Source organism: Falco naumanni, chromosome 4 (assembly GCF_017639655.2).
Source record: "Falco naumanni isolate bFalNau1 chromosome 4, bFalNau1.pat, whole genome shotgun sequence".
Taxonomy (NCBI): domain Eukaryota; kingdom Metazoa; phylum Chordata; class Aves; order Falconiformes; family Falconidae; genus Falco; species Falco naumanni.
In genome coordinates, this window is record NC_054057.1 from 9047424 (window position 1) to 9064518 (window position 17095).

The 17095-nt window shown below is 43.6% G+C and overlaps 1 protein-coding gene across 1 annotated transcript in view; it reads left to right on the forward strand.

Annotated features, from left to right (window-relative positions):
- The first annotated feature begins 2219 nt into the window (after positions 1–2219).
- SATB1 (SATB homeobox 1) overlaps positions 2220–17095 on the forward strand; it is a 93944-nt gene continuing 79068 nt past the window's right edge. Inside the window, exon 1 of the mRNA XM_040592017.1 lies at positions 2220–2274. The gene's annotated coding sequence lies outside the window, so the exon portion shown is untranslated. The remainder of the gene's footprint in view (positions 2275–17095) is intronic.

The window sequence follows — 17095 nt, forward strand, 5'->3', positions numbered from 1 at the left end:
TTTCTGAGACATGAAACATGATTATTATTAGGACTTACTGACCAGCTAGTCAGAAGATACAAATAAAGGAGATGGGTCTTTGACAACAGAAGGATGCTGGTGAGTCAGTCAGTCAGTCTCAGTGCTATGTGAGGAGGCAGCTCTAGGGTGCGGATAGTTGGACCTATAAAAGTGAGAATGCCCCGTTTGTACTGACTTTCTGTTTATTGCCCTGTGGTACCCAAAGACCATAAAAAGCTAAGTCCTCTCTGAGAAATGAACAGGTCCAAAGCGCTACAACAAATCATCTGCAGGCAAATAATTTTTTATCTGTATAAGAGAGCTCGATGTTATTTTCTAGTGGAAATGCCACAATTGATTAAAGACTTAGCATTTCTATTTAAAATGAGAGTAGTGGATGATACATTTTAAAGGGAGAAAAAGTCAGAGGCCTGATAACATGGAGATAATGGGGTAAATTAATTTCTGGTGTTGCTGCAGTAATTCGGTACTCAACATATGGGGTCCAAATTTACACCACCGTATATAGTATAAATAGGAGTGCCTGTTATAGTTATTAACAAAAATACTCTCCCCACTGGCAAGGTCAATATTATTAATTGTTATTCCTATTATTAACCTTTGGGCTTGTGTATCCTCCACGGATTAATGATTATTCAATAACTGTGCTACAAGGTTGCACTTTCTAAAAGCAATTAGTGGAAGGGCGTACCACTGGTTAACTAGGAAAAGCACTGAGGTATGGACCTCATGGTCTTGGTCCTGTTTCCCAGACATGCAAAGGCACCTGCAGGAATAGTACCTGTCAGTTCCCAGAGCTGAATGAGGAAATCTGCCTCAAATCAAGGCAAACAAAACCCGGAGATTGGGCTGACATCCAGGGTCCCCTCTTCTCAGTCTCCTAGGGAGCAAAACAGCCTCAGGTTTCGGGGAAAGCTGCGCTCCATCGCCAGGTTCACTCTCCGGGAACTCCACTTCCATACCCTGTACCGGCGAGGATGGGAAAGGGCTTAAAAACAAAAGAGGAGAGAACAAGTCCCTCCCCAAGGAGAAGTTAACACGAATAAAGGCAATTCTCAGCCCGCGTTACTGCGGAGCACGTGGTGCCACCGGCGCGCGAGCCGCGGGTGATGCGCGGTGGGACACGGCCCCGCCGGGGCAGCGGCGGGCGGCGACCCCCGGGGATGCCGCCCTCGCCCCGGGCATCCCCGTCCCGCCGAGGCCGCCGGCGCGGTCGCGGAGCTTCGGCCTCAGCCGCCTCTAATGGCCGGCGGCCGCGGGGCGCTGCCCGCCCGAGCGGGGCCCGCGCCGGGGCGCAGGGAGCAGCGGGGGCGGGGGGCAGGTGTGGACATAAAGGAGCGGGGGAAGGATGCGGGGAGGGGGCCCGCGGGGCAGCGGGGAGGGGGCCGGGGGCGCCGTGCGCGGGGAATGCAACGCGAGGGCGGAGGAGGGCTCAGGCCCCTCTCGCAGGGCAGGGGGGGCGGCAGGGGGGGCGCGCACATGCACACACCCCCACCCCGGCAGTGCCACCAAGTCAGCCCCACCGCCACGCGGGGCCGGGGGCCGGCAGCGGGCGGGGACGACGCGCACACACACACACACACACACACACGCACACACACAGGCGCACACGCAGCCGCCGCTCGGGGTGTGTGTGTGTGTGTGTGCGTGTGCGTGTGCGTGTGCGTGTGTCCCGCAGCCCCCCGCCGCCGCGCAGGCGGGAGGCAGCAGGCGCGGAGCAGGCGGCGGCGCCCCCCCCCCCCGCCCCCCCCGCGGCCTCCGCCGCCGCGCTGCCCCGACGGCACCGCCGCCCCCTCCCCGGGGGCAGCGCGCACCTCCCCGCCCGAAAGGGCCGTGCGCGGCAGCGGGCGGGGGGGGCGCAGACACACACACGCGCACACACACACGCACACGCACACACACAGAGACAGGCACACGCACACGCACACGGCCAGCCAGCGGCAGGGCTGCCCCACGCCGGTACCTTGCTGCCCGGGTGTTTTCCGTCCGGGCTCCTCCTTGCTGAGGCAGCTCGGGAGCGGAGCCGAGCGGGCGGGTGTGTGTGTGTCTGTGTGTGTCTGTGTGTGTGTGCGAGAGCGAGCGAGAGCGAGAGAGACTCTCCCCCCTCCCCCTCCCCCTCCTCCTCCTCGCTCTCCTTCCTTTAAACGCCCACTCCTGATGGGTGAAAAGACAACTTGAACTTCAGTGCAATTAACTTCGCCGGCGCCTCGGAAGCCGGAGGTGTCGCCGGCCTCGCCCGCCGCGCTCCCATGAGTGAGTCGGTCCCGCTCCTTCGGCGTCGCTCCTCGGGGACGGGGGGGGACGGGGCCGTGCCGGGGGCACCCGCCGCCGTGATTTACCGCGGCCGGCGGTGCCGACCCGGGCGGGCGGGGGGGAGGCGCGGGGCGGGGGGCTCCGCTCGGCGCTGCCGCTGCCGGAGCCTCCCGGCCGCCACGGGCTCACACCTGCCGCCGCGCCGCGGGCGGCCGCCGGCCCCGCTCCGCTCCCCTGCCCGCCGCCGCCTCGCCCGCCGCCGACGCGGGGGGGAGCGGGGGGAGCGGGGGCCGGGGGGAGCCGAAACCCCGGAAAGTTTGGCAAACTTCTTCCCCGGCCCCGCGCGCCTCCCGGCAGCGGCGGGCGCGGGGCGGCGGGGCGGCAGCACCCCCGACGGCGGGGGGCGCGGGGCGAAGCGGCGGCTCGGGGCGGGTGCGGGAAGGGGGTCGCGGGGTGGCGCTTCCGCGGCGGGGGGCGCGGGGGCTGCGCGGGCGGGCGCGGATCGCCCCGCCGGGGGCGCGCCCGTGGCGGTGGGTGGCACGTCCCCCCCGGCCGCCTGCGGCACGACCCGCCGCTGCCGCGGGGAGCGGTGCCAGGAACTCGCCTCTGTGCTCCGGGATTTTATTTGTGATTTTTCCGCTCCGTCTCCACACCCGCCGCCCGAGGTTTTCCTCAAACCGCCGTCCTTTTGTCGCCGGCTGCGCCGGCTGCCCGGGGGAGCGCTCCTGACAGGCACCTGCCCGGGCCGGAGTTTCCCTCCGCCAGCCTCGGGCTTCCCGGACCGCGAGAGAAACTTCGCTAAAACCAAGTTGGATGCGACACTTCGCACCAGCTCCTGAGCTGCGATGAGTTTAAGCTGAGGCAGGCTCTCCGCGGGCTGCAGCCGGTCCCACCGAGCGCAGCGCTTCTGTGAGAAGAATTCACAAATTCAGACGCAGAGACTCCCGGGCGTACGAGCCCGTAGTGCCCCTTTCCCTCCGGTCCCTGCTACTTGGGTGGGAGTTAGCGGCCGTCCCTTACTTCTACTTTATATTATTTCGGCACAGTGCATTCATATATTTGTCTGCTGTAGTCTGCTGGCAAACATTAGCATTCAAGCTTACATTTTTGACAAATGTGCAGACAGGAATAGCATGAATAGGCATCTTAAATATTAACAACCTAAGCATCTGTTGTGAAACAAATTTAATATATTTACTCTGTTTTTCTCACATTGTTAGAAAAGGTTACAATAAGTGTAAAATTTCAGCTGTAGTTAGCACAAGGAATGCTTGGATATTTCACTATCTCTTCAAGCATTTAACACAATCACCAGATAGAAATGTGTCAAATCAGGCGCACTATTCAAAAACAACTTGAAACAGTAAGCGTAAAGACGTGAATGTAGGATGTTCTCTGCAATTTCTATCTTCTAATTACTGTGCAGCGCTGTTTGTAGAATTTGAGAGTGCTCTTCTCAATCCCGTATTCCTATATGCTCTTTAGCAATTTTGTACTACGCTCATTTTCTCATTCATTTTCTCTGTGAGATTGTTACTGGTATTACCTTGCTTTTCAAGTCGAAGCAATGGTTTGCACAGAAATGTGTAATAACGTGGAGTAGGTAACAAAACAAGCAGGCAGCAAGTGCAACGTGTTCATGTATAAGCATGCGTCTGAGCAGATAGCACACACACACATAATAAGGTAACAGAGGAGAAATTAAAAACACTGGCTAGTATGCTATGTGTGCCCACACTTGAATGCAAACGGCTAGTGGAAAAGAAACAACTGACTCCAAGGAATTCCTGCATCCCTGGAATAAAACTCTTCTGAGTAGGACAAGAGCACAGAAGAGTGAAGTCTCCAAAAAGACCGTAGAGTTATTTCAGGAATCAGTGCGTTCCTTCCCTTTTCCCACAAGTTCAAATATGTAATAAATAAGCCCTTTGTATGCAAAAGAGTTGACTGGAACAAAAAACATTTAAATGGAATGCTGGTTGTGCGTACACTTCGAAAAACTGGCCGTTTCCTTTTTATATTCTTTGTTCTTAATACTTCAAATAGGAAAGTAGCTCTCGCAGTTTCTCCTCTCCTGTTATTTTAGTGATACACGTGAGTCCCAACCTACTGCTGCACACTCCTGAGAAAGCACTGTGAAGGCAGGCAAGTCCATCTCTGACTCGCTGCTGGGACACGGTGCTTTGGCAGGATGAGACGCAGAGGGTCTGTCACGACAGCCCGAGCTTGTGCACGAGCAGGGCACCTTTGGGGTTTGCAGCCTGGGCCCAGCAGGTCAGCTGATGAGCACCTGCCCTCTGGCCGAGCCTCCCAAGGCAGGGCAGGCAGCACCAGCCCTGCCTGCAGCCCTGCCTGCAGCCCTGCCAGCATCCCACGGGCACCGCCACCCTCAGTCCTGCCCGCACGGCCACCCCTCCCGCGCAAAAACCTCTGCAGGGTAGGAAAGTCCTGAATAAGCACTAACTCGTCCCACGTTTCGGGTTTGGGACAGGGAAGGGTTTAAATGTGTGGGACTGCCCTTTAGATGATGATCAGCTGAAGTCTGGTGTTCTTGGGGAAAAAAACCTCCAAATCTTTTAATTGTATCAACCACTCAGTTTTTGGAAGTATTGTCACCTGTTTTTATTGTCACCTGTTTTTTTACTCTAGACATCATCAGATGAATTTGAAGTCCTTCTTAAGGTTTCCAGCTGTATTTTGGGGGGGAAAATATAGGAGATTATTTTATTAATAAAATACTTTACAATATATAGAAGAAATATGTTAAAAGTAGATTTCTGGATTAGAAATGTAGGAAATAGGATTTCTGAAATGTTTCAGTCATATTTCTAGGAACTACGCTATTTTAACATAGATACTACTGAAGCATTATATTGCCTTCTTGTATATAACTGCCATTGCTCTCTCTAGGTATATTTAATATATATCCAGTGAAGCCACAAACTTTCCTTCTACAACAGTTTAAACACATCTGGAACATTTTACTTTCTTATAATTTATGTTAATAGATGTAGAGTGTATATACAATCTTCTCCGAAATCATTGCTTTTTCCAAAGGGGATTTTTTTTACTTTCAGTCAGGGAATATATTTATAAGAACAAAATAACTCAAAGTATAGGCAATTCTATATATCATTTTATTTTCTGTTATATTAGGTTGATTATATAAAGCTTTCATTTAGAGCGATGGGATGATGAAATTACAGAGGAGTGATTGGCTTTTGTTTTTTTTCAAATGGTTCAAGTGGAGGGCTGCAAAAATGAATGTTTTTGGTAAAGTTCTTTGAGTACGTAGTATTTTTCATAGAATTCTGACAAATTAATTGAATAGAAAAGCCACAAGTCTCTTCGCATGGGGGGCTATATTTTCAGGTAAAATGGAAGTTCTGCTTTTGCCATTATAAGCATCAGGATTCAGTAATCTGTTCCTCTTGTGGAATGAACACTTTCTACTTAAAGCTATCATGCACCTACTGTTTATTTACGCTGCATTAAACTGACAGCACGGCAATCAGAGGAAAAATATGACTTACTTTCCTGAAGTAAACACCAGTTTATAGGTTAGTGCATGTATTTATATTCCTGTCGCCACTAAATAATGGCTGTCTCCATTTTAATATCTACCTGTGGTGTTATCCAGGGCAGCTGGCTCTTCCCTGTTTAAAACGAGGAAAAAAGGAATGGGGAGGTGAGAAGAAGAGAAAGTTTTGTTATCATTCCACTCCAAGAGGAACCTAATAGAAAAGTGATTCGGTATTCCTTTCTGTGGCATGCAGAAGCCAGTTTTAAAGACATAGCATTCAGTTTTACTTGGTGTATTTGAATTGCATCTCAAACAGGGAAAACAGAATTCCTTAACAGTATTTGTCTATCCAAGTCACTGAAATTGTATATTCAGGCAATGGCAGATTAAGGGCAGAAGCATTTTATTAATAACTGAAAGCACATATGTGTGTGTGATGAAAAATGTTCTGCAAATCTGTCACTATGCAATCAAGTGCATTTTTTAAACTTTGGTTGTCACAAAGTTGCTACTGATTCTAAAAAAAAAAAAAAAAAAAAAAAAAAAAGTAAAACAGTTTGATGGTTAAAGAGTAACTTCCAGTTCTTATTGCTTGTTTTACGGAAATTTTGCAACTTTATAAAAGTCTGTGTCAGAAAACCCTATTGATGTTACTTGTAATCTTGGACTAATGCATCTAAGTAGCTGGCTTTTGAACTGAAGATAGCTGCAGTCAGAGTAGCCTACAGTTTGCAGAAAGCTTCCCTAAATTCTCCGTCGGAGGATTCCATTAATAACCTCTACCTGGGAGGCCCATTTTTTCCTCAGATTCTGAAATTATTATACTTAACATTAAGTTAGCTTGTATGTCAGTTTCCATGTGAGCAGCATCATGAACTCTCAACTGCCCCCTCATCACGACTCGTGTCACTTCAAAAAGGGTATACTATCATGTTCCCTTAAAAAATGCAGGTATTTTCCAACATTTGCCATCCTGTGGCATCTACGTTTACCACAGTTATCACCAACGCTTCATTACTTAATTGATATCCATTTTGATGCTCCGCAAATGTCGACTTCCTAATGGTTTCTGCACTGCATTGCTCTCAGTAGGTGTAAGTCATGATAGAGATTAATTTTAAAGAGATTTACCGGTACCGATCTTGTTCATGTGTTCTGCTCTGGTCCTTGTGCCCTGCGCCAGCTGTAATCTACTCAATCTGCGTAATCTGGTGCAGTGTAGTAGGAACGGCATAGTAATAGTAGAGTACAGGAGTAGAGCATAGTAACACACCTCAGGGACCATCTGAATTGTAAATATCTCCTTTTAAACTTGCTGGGCCTGACTTTCCTCCCATGCACACTGGTGTATCTCTGCCGGGGTTGGTAGACTTCGTTTTTACAGTTCTTGTAAGGGATGAGCGTTAGGTGTTCAGACAGGGTGAGGGACACGCTACCACTCTGTTTATGCCAAGGTCACCTTTCAACATTTATTTAGGACACCAGTAGGCAGCGATCTCTTCGGAGCTCAATTTTCCTGTGAGACTGTGTGCATTTGTGTATGCTGGGATTAGGACAGGCTGTAAGGAGGCTCCCTCTCACCAGAGCCAGAGCTAGGTTCTCTGAGCTGTGGTAAGGCATCACCGAAAACAGGTCTCCACAGCTGTAGGTTCCCAGGAGTTAACTCTCGCCAGCTTGTGCTTTTCTGTCGTGAACTGCGGGTTGGATCGGCAGAAGCATCTGCTCGCCTGCAGATGGACCTCAGTCACCCCAGCTGCACCTGGGTGCAGAACATCAGGATGGGCCACGTCTGTCTATCGGCTGTGTTGGCCTTGCGTAACTCCCAGCGACTATCTGCTCTATCTCTTTCCCTTGGCACAGTATGACATGATATGACCTGAGGAGATGAGGGAGGTGCTTTAAACCTCGAGTGCATCTCATCTTCCCAGGATCCTGCTCTGACAGGATTTATTTGGCCAGCAGCAATCATTTGTGTGTCGTCCCACTTGCTGCTCACTAGAAGAAGTGGTGGTGCACTCGGATCGTGTATGCCTGGAGGATTGTCTCGTAATCTTTTCTGGTGTCTGGACTCTTGGTTCTGGTTGAGCCCTGACAAAAATGTGTGATCTTGGGTAAAAAACTGACCGCGCCACATTTGCAATCCTTAATGCCGTAACCCTGATTTTGCAAATACCTAGCACTCACAACTTCGTATGAAAGAAAAGGAAGCTGCAGCACACAGTCCCTCTATAAATGCAGCCTCAATATGCCCCTGGCTTATTTACCCACATATAAAATTACTAACATACATATATATATGTTTCATAGAACACCGAAGGATTAGATATTTCTTTATATTTGTAACTCAATCCTAAAGCAGAAAGCATGGTACAGCACAAGTGCAAAGGATTGCTGCTCTAAACTCAAACCCACATGTAAAGGTACAACAAAGATATTTCCTTTTCAGTTACTGCGCTTAGAATATAGCTCTGTTTGTAACAGCCAAGTAATCAAAAACGTTTTCAATGAACAGGAGAAAAATTCTAAATATCATACACGCCCTGTATTCCCAATTGCAATGCATTGAATAAAAGACAGACAGAGAGGAGGGGAGAGAGAGTATGTGTGTGCACAAACTCACAGAAAGACCAAAGGCAAAAAACAAAGTGGAGAGAAATTGCAGAGTGAGTTTTAAAATGTTTATAATCAAAGATTAAATTAATATTTTTGTGGAGAGCCATATTAGAAAGATTTTTAAATCATTAACACGTCTCATCATAGGTGGGCCTCCTTGATAAATGTAAGAAGTCTCAAGAATAATTAAAGGCATCTTAAAACTTAAAAAATGACAGTTTTAGCTTCTAAGAGTTCATTGTAATATAATAATACTGTATGCTTTTTGGTGTTAGTTCTGCACTAGACATTTAATTACAGTCTTTGTGAGACATGTTATCTGTATAGTAACCAGTGCATAAAAAGAATGATATATAATTTTACATACAAGCTCTTGCTTGCCAGCTTTCTTTTTAAGATTATAGATTAAGATCTCCAATCCAGAATGTTCATGTCTTCAATGAAAACAACTTAATTTTACAGAATTTTGGGGAGGAATGGGGCACAATGCAATAGTGTTTCTTCTGCTACACTTCTTTTTGCAATAATACTGAAACTGGCTTTTAGCAGGGTTGTTGTGGTTTGGGTTTTTTTCTGTGCAAGGGCCCAAACTCAGTGCTTCTTTGCTTGTTCAAAGGATAGATTTTAGAATACCAAATGAAAAAAAAAACACGTTTAAGTTCTATATTGAAAAGTAAGATTAAAAAAATCTAAGAGTAGTTTGGTAGGTTATTCACATGTACAGCTTAGTGCTTAGAGGAAATTTGGAGCTTGCCATGTCACATATTGAATATTGTCAGAATCACATTCTGGATAATGTAAATTTATGGGGTTTGTAACTTGGTCCACACATTGCTGCGGAAAAGAGAGTACATTTGCAAGAAAGATCAGGTGCATAAAATTAGAGGTTTTCTTTTGATACATTTGCAGATTCCTATAATTGTGCAGCTTGCGAGAAGTGCTCCTCCACATACTGAACTTCCCACAGTTCCCCGTGTTTTGCACTGCGGTCGTTGCAGGACGAGGCACAATGGAACCGTTCGCATCCAACCATTTCAGAGCAGAGCTTTTCGATCGATCATATTTATGTCCTCTTGCGGGTTCTGGTTTTCACTTCTTAACTAGCAGTAGCGTGCAGGAATGGTACAACATTGGTGTTGAGCCCTTAGTTTCGGTATGCTTTGTAAGAAAATCTCACAGTAAAATCAATCAATCAAAATCAATCTCTGTCCCATTGACTGTATTTTATTGACTTTTTCTTTTTTTCTTTTCTTCACCTGACTCACTGAATACCATAACCTTTTGTCCATTCCTGAAGAATTTTTTAATGATATTTTTAAGATAAGGATGTAATAATTTCATAATAATATTTTTATATTCAAAACTTGTGATTCCACTGCTTACTTTATTGGAACTGCATGTCCTGTGAGAGACTGACTTCTGCATTGCCACTTAAAATGACAGTTAGGATACTCATAGATGTAGTTTTTATTTTCTAAGCATTCCAGAAGAATTTTATAGATACCGTGCAAGAAAATTGAACCAGTAGCATTTTTTTTGTATGTGTAGCATGATGACAGATACGCCTTAAGAAACATTATACTGTCTGATAAATTGCATTTCCAAGCTGTATTTCATATAGGTTCTGTCTCTTTAAAAATGCAGTCTCCTCTATTTGCCCTATTAATTGTTGATATGTTGCCATCCACGAGACAAAAATTAGAGCTGTAATTAAATAATCATGTGATGCTCCTTAGTGCCAGTGAGAGCAAACTCATTTTTCCAGGCCCTGATGGTCACTGATTATTGTATTACTACTGGCTTGCTTTATTTTTTTTTAATGGCTCTATATTGCTGGGTTACCTAACCACTGCCCTTCTTTTCAAAATTAAAGGAATTGAAGAACATTAAGTCACTTAATTGGCCAGTGGTCTACGGGGACACAAAGTAGTCATACCTCCTCTGCTTTTTGGTCACTCAGTTGGTTCTGCTGGGAGAACTACATCAGTGGTGTGGTTGCGTGCCATTTAATTTACACTGGTGTTTTGGCTGGGATGGATGCATATAGGGAATGCCAGGAGAATTACAAAAGGAGCAGGGTATTAAAATTCAGAAATGATTAAAATTGAAATAAAAGGATGCTGCTTCTTTGCCAGTACTCTGGCAGTCATAATGACACACACAGATTAGTTTCCACCTTCATCTTTTCCTTCTTTCTCATTTCCTCTTGTTTATTGTTGACACATTTTCCTTATGTCTCTGCTTCTCAGTGGTTTTTTTCACTGTTACATATTCCTACTTTTTCTCTTTCCTTAAGCATGGAGAAGCTTACTTAACCTTATTATAACAATAACAGAATAGGTTATTAATATTTAATATGCACATGATTAAAATTTCTCTCTTAAACATAGGTCAGCTCTATTATTAACTGACATGTTATTTTTCATTAAAAAAATTTTATTCTGCCCTTACGGTTTCTCAAACACCCTTTACTTTGGTGGTGATTTAACACATAATGTTTAGAAAACTCTGTTAGGCTAGTGAAAAAAAAGAACTTACCAGTCATGGATAATCAATTATGCATGAATTCAGATATAACAGATGGAAACTGGTGAGTTAAAGTTTCTCTTTAGCTTCGTGATTTTTTTGTTTTGTTTTTGTGACACCTGTCTCTTATGTATAGATAAACATCTAACATAGCATACTGCTTTTCAAGCATCTTTGTGTTTTTTTGCTTTTTGGGTTTGGGGTTTTTTGTTTCTTTTTGGTTTTGTTGGTGTGGCATAAACTCATTTTCCCCTGTTTATAACTTACTATTTTTAATTTGTTTGTCTGCTAGCATTTCTATACTGCCTTCCTTTTCTAGGGCTAAACTGTCCTATGATGAAGCCAGCATTTAATCTTCCAGTAAGTTACACAACATCGTTTAACCTTAAAATTGTGTCAGCATGATATTTTAAATTGTGTGAGTTCACTTCTGCCTTCAGCTGCTTATGGCCTATAGTGTTATGACATTAAAGCAACAGGGTAGACTGTGACTGTATATATATTCATATGTGCATATACACGCATTCTTGTGATTGTGATACTTAATATAGGCGTTCCCTCCAAAGGCATTAATTAAATTTCTTTCAATCATTTGACAATGAAGCAGATTACTTTTTATTAAAAAGTTCAGTATGGACTGGGCATAATATTTCTTTTGGTCATGGAAAGATTTTCCCAGACCACAATCAAGCTGAATATACGATAACCCTTTGTGATATGCCCACAGCATCAATCGGTTGGTATTAAGAAGAGCTAAATGTGTTTTCTTCCTCTTTTTACACAGGAATATTTAAAAGGGGTTTAAGCACAGGCTTAGGTGTGAGCTGACAGGTTTTTTTGTGTAGTTCATTCATGCCAGCGTGTTGAGGGATTCTTGTATTTGAAGGTGTCGCGTGTTTCAGAAACACAGGGGTAACTTGATTTGGACATTACTTTTCTATGACTGCGATAATTTGGAGCATATCTTCACCTGGCTCCACCCACCTTTGAAGCAGCACATTTTCCTATGTGGTGCAGAGAGATTTTCCATCTGTATACCTATAAAGAAAAATGAGTTGAGAGAACGCACCGCATCTTTTTCATGAGCAGAATATTTCAAAATTTCTCGTGAGCATCTTATTAACATTTGTGAAGAAGAAAAAAAATCTAATACAGGAAGGAGTTTGTTGTGTAACCTGCCAGAAACAAATTATATAGAAGAGATCCTAAGGAAATGAACACAGATGCTGTGAAAATAATTAGTTTCGAATGTTATTTCTTCTTTCACAGCTGAAGCTCTGCTAGGTAACTTCATGTGCGTGCCTCAGTTTCTTCTTACTCAGCTATTCTTATGTTCATGTAAAATACAAACGTTCCCCCCCAGTTTTTGTGTTTAAAACGGGAACTAATTTTTACACACTTACTCAGGCATTCCCTTCTAGTGCTTGCATGAGTATAAATAACTATCATAAATATTAACCTCATTTTGCCCTAAAAATATTGTAATCTAGTGGGTTCCCAACTGCTGTTCTCCATCTCAGTTTGTTTCCGTTAGAGCTACTTAGCAGGATATCTAGAAATGTAGTTGCTTTAGCAAATAGATACGTTAAATACTTGAATACATTTTCGTTAATCCCTCCTTGCCCCCCTTTTGGTTTTGGGGTTTTTTTTCCTGTTCTTTGTTTTTGTTGGTTTGGTTTTTTTTTTAATATTGAACATTTATGGGGTACTTAGAGTAACTTTTTGGAGGGACTTGTTTTTGCCTGGTGTTTGCATTTAAAGAAAGCATTCCCTGACACATGTGTAAGTGACCTTCAAGGTTAGTGACATTGTATATGCTAAACCTTTTTTTATGTTAGTGCCTGTGTATTAACAGGTACTTCTTCCTGAAAAGAACTGTGAAAAACTCGTGCATTCAGTCTTCCTTATTGTGGAATCATCTGAGTTTGAGATTGGAACCAGCCCTAGAAGAAAAAGCAAATTCGGCCTAAACCACCAACTTTCAATTTGTTTTACACCAAAACCACACATTTTGCATGTATTTTATGTACAATGCATATTGACTTCTGTCAAGTTTGGCTGTAATTAGATGCACAGTGTTATTTAAAAGGTTTTGAACCTTAGAAAAAGTGTAGTAGAACCTGGGCAGAGTTCTGAGTTAACAGTGAAACTGGAAACAGGACATTTCATGTGGTTTTGGGTTTCATAATGAAAGTTTGACATAGTTCAAGTCATCAATCAGTTCTAACCATTTCCTCAGACTAGAATTCTTCCATGTTTTCAATTTTTATCAGTAGATTTTATTCATACTATCAAGTAAAAGAAAAAGGTGGTTGTCCCCGCTGATTAGGTATTTTTATGTAACAAGTCACTGTGGTTTCAGCTTGACAGCATGAGCACCTAAGCTCTAGCTAATAATGCTTGAATAATCCTCTGTAGTGCTAACCACAGGGGTTCAGACTGTTTTCTACCATAATGGACAGCTTTGCTTGGGCTGTGTGAAATTCATCCTCACCCAGAACTGCTGGATGAAACTTCCGTATTCCTGAAAGCATCCTTTTTTTTTTTTTTTTTTTTGACCGGGAAAGAAATGCAGTTGTTGGATGTGATGGAAGAGGATTTGGGAAAGGAAAGAGAAGCGGAATTAGTCAACAAGGTTGCAACCACTTTAGAGATAACTTGGTGTAACATTGCTTTTAACAAGTTAAAAAAAATGAAACTACAGATTTATGTGTCTGGGGATCATGGCTCACATGCTATTCAATTAATAGGGTTCCTATTCAGACACATTGCTAAAATAACCGCTTATCACTAACTCTTCTTTTAGGTAACAATTGTATGTCCATTTCATGACTAGGAGTTACCTAGCACTGTAGCGATCAGGGGTTTAACAGGAACCATTCTTTTTTTCACCTCCCCCATGTCCCATGTCCAGCGTTCCACATTAAACATCTTCACACGATAGGACTAAAAATTATACCTCTGGGGAGAAAGCCGTGAAATTAGTGAGCTGCTGAACATACACTTATGACACAGGTAACTTGGCTCATCCTAAAATGCCACTTTCCTCCTTTCTTCCAGCTGCCTAATTGCATTAAATATTATTATATAAAGTTCTATTGCGTTTTCTTTATTTGGTCTTTTTTGTGGAAGCAGTTGGCTGTAGCTACCACATGGAAATTACAAGCATGACTCATCAAGGATCTAGCCTGCTGTTATGGATGGAAGAGGATACAGTCCACAAAACACTTTTTTGGAAGTTGAAGCTTTTTATTTGAAGTAGTTCTGAAATCCATAGTCGTCAAAAATATTGGTTTATATTAAGTAATGTATAGATAATGTTTGTGGAAGTTGCAATGCACGTTCATTTAGGAAGTGAATTCAGAGTGTTCACGTACCAGGCAGAGCCTGTGCAGCTAAGTACAGAGTAAAATTTATGTGATTAACCATTAATATTCATTGGTGTGGTCTTTTGTGGGAGAGTGGACACCTGTCTATTAGAATTTCAACCAGCTAGGATTTCTCATGGCAGCCAGAGATGAAAGACTCTCTATTCTCATTAGCAGTCATGTTCGCCCTTCACTTCATCGTGCCAAACAGTCTTGTTGAGTTTTACTTCATAATTTTCTTCCAGCATTTTGCCGCTCCATGACTCATTTGGCACGAAGGGGCAAACTGAAATGGCTGTTGGGGCCATATCAGCAAATGTATGTATTTCCTTCGGTTGTACAAGCATCTTAGTCAAAATAGACATAGAGCTATGAAAGGGACTTGTGTAAAATGGTGCAGTGGTTTGCTAAAAGTAACTTGTTTTATCCAAAACCACATTTTGCATATTCTGATTCAACTCTATTTTTAAAAAGATTCCATGATTGAAATACACTGCAGAAAACGTTTGCAGGAGTAAACGAGCCTCGTCACAGAGGCAATCAATAGGGAGATGTCTGTTTGTATATGATTTTACATATCTGCAAGCTAGCTGAGACATCCAACTACAAAATGCTGCACCATGGGACACTGTGTAGATACCTGATACTTTCCGAGGGATTTGGGGTCTGTAAACTAATGAATGCACTACATGTAGCCATATATGTAGGTTTTTCACCTCTGACGAATATGGTAAGGATAATTTACTTCACTTAATAAGCAATTAAGTGCAGTTCAATACAGCTGACTATCGTAAGTTAAATATTCATTTTACGTAACTGTTTCAGGACATCGTGTGTGAGAGAACACAAACGAGCAGAAATTGCTCATGCAAAATGTGAGAGGGGACGACAGCTTGTGTGCGATGCCTTTCAGTGCTATGAATTTCATTTCATAGCACTTTTGCTTTTTGACAGGCATCCTATCCAGGCTAGGGCAGGTTGCAGTCAAAAAAATCTAGGTTGGTATGCAACTTTTGAGTTCAGCGTGGGGGATGTCACAGAATGCTGCAGTTCGCATCAGTGTGCATCGGATTCTCGGGTCGTACATAGGCTGAGATTGCCACAGGCAGGTTGGTCACAGGGTTTGAGTGGTGTGAGGCAACTATTGTTCAGGGAAAAATGGAGGGGAAGTCAGTCAGAGGCGAATGAAAAACAACTTCAGAGGTGCAGAAGTTGTAGGGCCAGGGGACTGCATCCGCACTGCAGCGGTGACTACGCTGAGGCTTGCGCGGTAGGGTGCATGCCCCTTCACACACACGTCTGTCTAACCCATGCGGCAATTAGGCGCAAGCCCATCGGGAAGCCATCCACCTTTTAGCCGTAGGTGTTTACCTTCAGGAAGCCGTGGATTGGTATTTTCATTGCTTTGCTGTCCAGCAGTTACCATTAGCCATAAATGTGCACGCATCGCCCCTCGCAGTGGGGAAAATGCATTCAAATCCCCACTGAAGTGAGTTTCCCAGCAGTCCTGCTGCCGCTGCACAGCTCTGCATCACCTCCAGCATGGGCTGGTGCTTACAAGTTGCCCGAATGGCCACAGAGTTGTCAGAAGTACGTATGTATAAAACCCAATCAGCCTGATCTCCCCAAAGAAATCTGATAAAAGAGAATACACAGCCATGCTGGTTTTGCTTTGCTGCCAGGTCATTTCTGTTTGCATTGCACAAAAGCCAAGCCTCAAGATTTGGGCCCGTATTTCCTCATTTATTTTGAACAAGGAAAGATTGGAATAGAGACCTTAGGAAGCACCGAGGCGGCCTGCCACACTGGAGAATTTGTTTTGTTTTTCAGCTACTGAGACTGCTCCTCAGGAGTTAATTCACCAGGGGGTTGAAAAAACACAGTCCAACTTTTTAAGTATTTGTCTTATTTCAACACAACCTGGTGCAAAATGCATGTTCGTATCATAAACACAGTGCAACAACTTTATTAAGGATTAATAAGCTTTATTAAGCGTATATTTGTCTGCTGTATGTTGACTAGAAGCTATGAAAAATGTGATGTTACTATTGCTGCGTGTTTAAATGATTGCCTGCGTATGTATCCATGACAATATCTATTCATCTTCTGTTCTTTATATATGTTTTTATTATAAATCTCTTTATTCTAGTGGAACATTTTAATATCAAAGTTGACACAGTGAAGTGCAAATTGGAATAGGACAAATGTAAAATCAGATATCTGTATCTTGAATTGATTCCAAGTAGTTTGGTATTGATAAGAGATATCTGATGGTTGTCTATACGTCAAGACGTAGCAGCCTTCAGTAATTCGTACTTTCTAGTCAAAGCAAGGGTTCCACGCTGAGCCTTCCAAGTCTGTAGTAAATACTTTGCCAGGCATAAGCGATATATGGGAATTAGATTAATCCATGTTGTAGGGAGTTTATAGGGTTTAGTACATACATGCAGTTTCAAGAAGAGAGTTATATTCCATTATCATTTATCTCAAGCATAGGAAGCATATGCATGATTATATAATTAACAGAATATTTGTTTGTCAGTGTTTGGTTAGTGTGCGTAATAATATCATTATTAGGCCTTCTGTGCTCCTGTATTATCAGATTGTTATCTCCCTGCTCCTTTAATTCACTGTCTCTGCTTTTTAGATTAATCACTTTGTTTTAATCTGGACATTTTAAGGGCTTTTTTTGACCATGAAGGGAATGGTTTATGAACACCAAAGCGAGTTATTTTAGAACAGATTTTAATCTTTTGTTGTTGTTGTTCTGGTTTTTTTTGTTATTGCCATA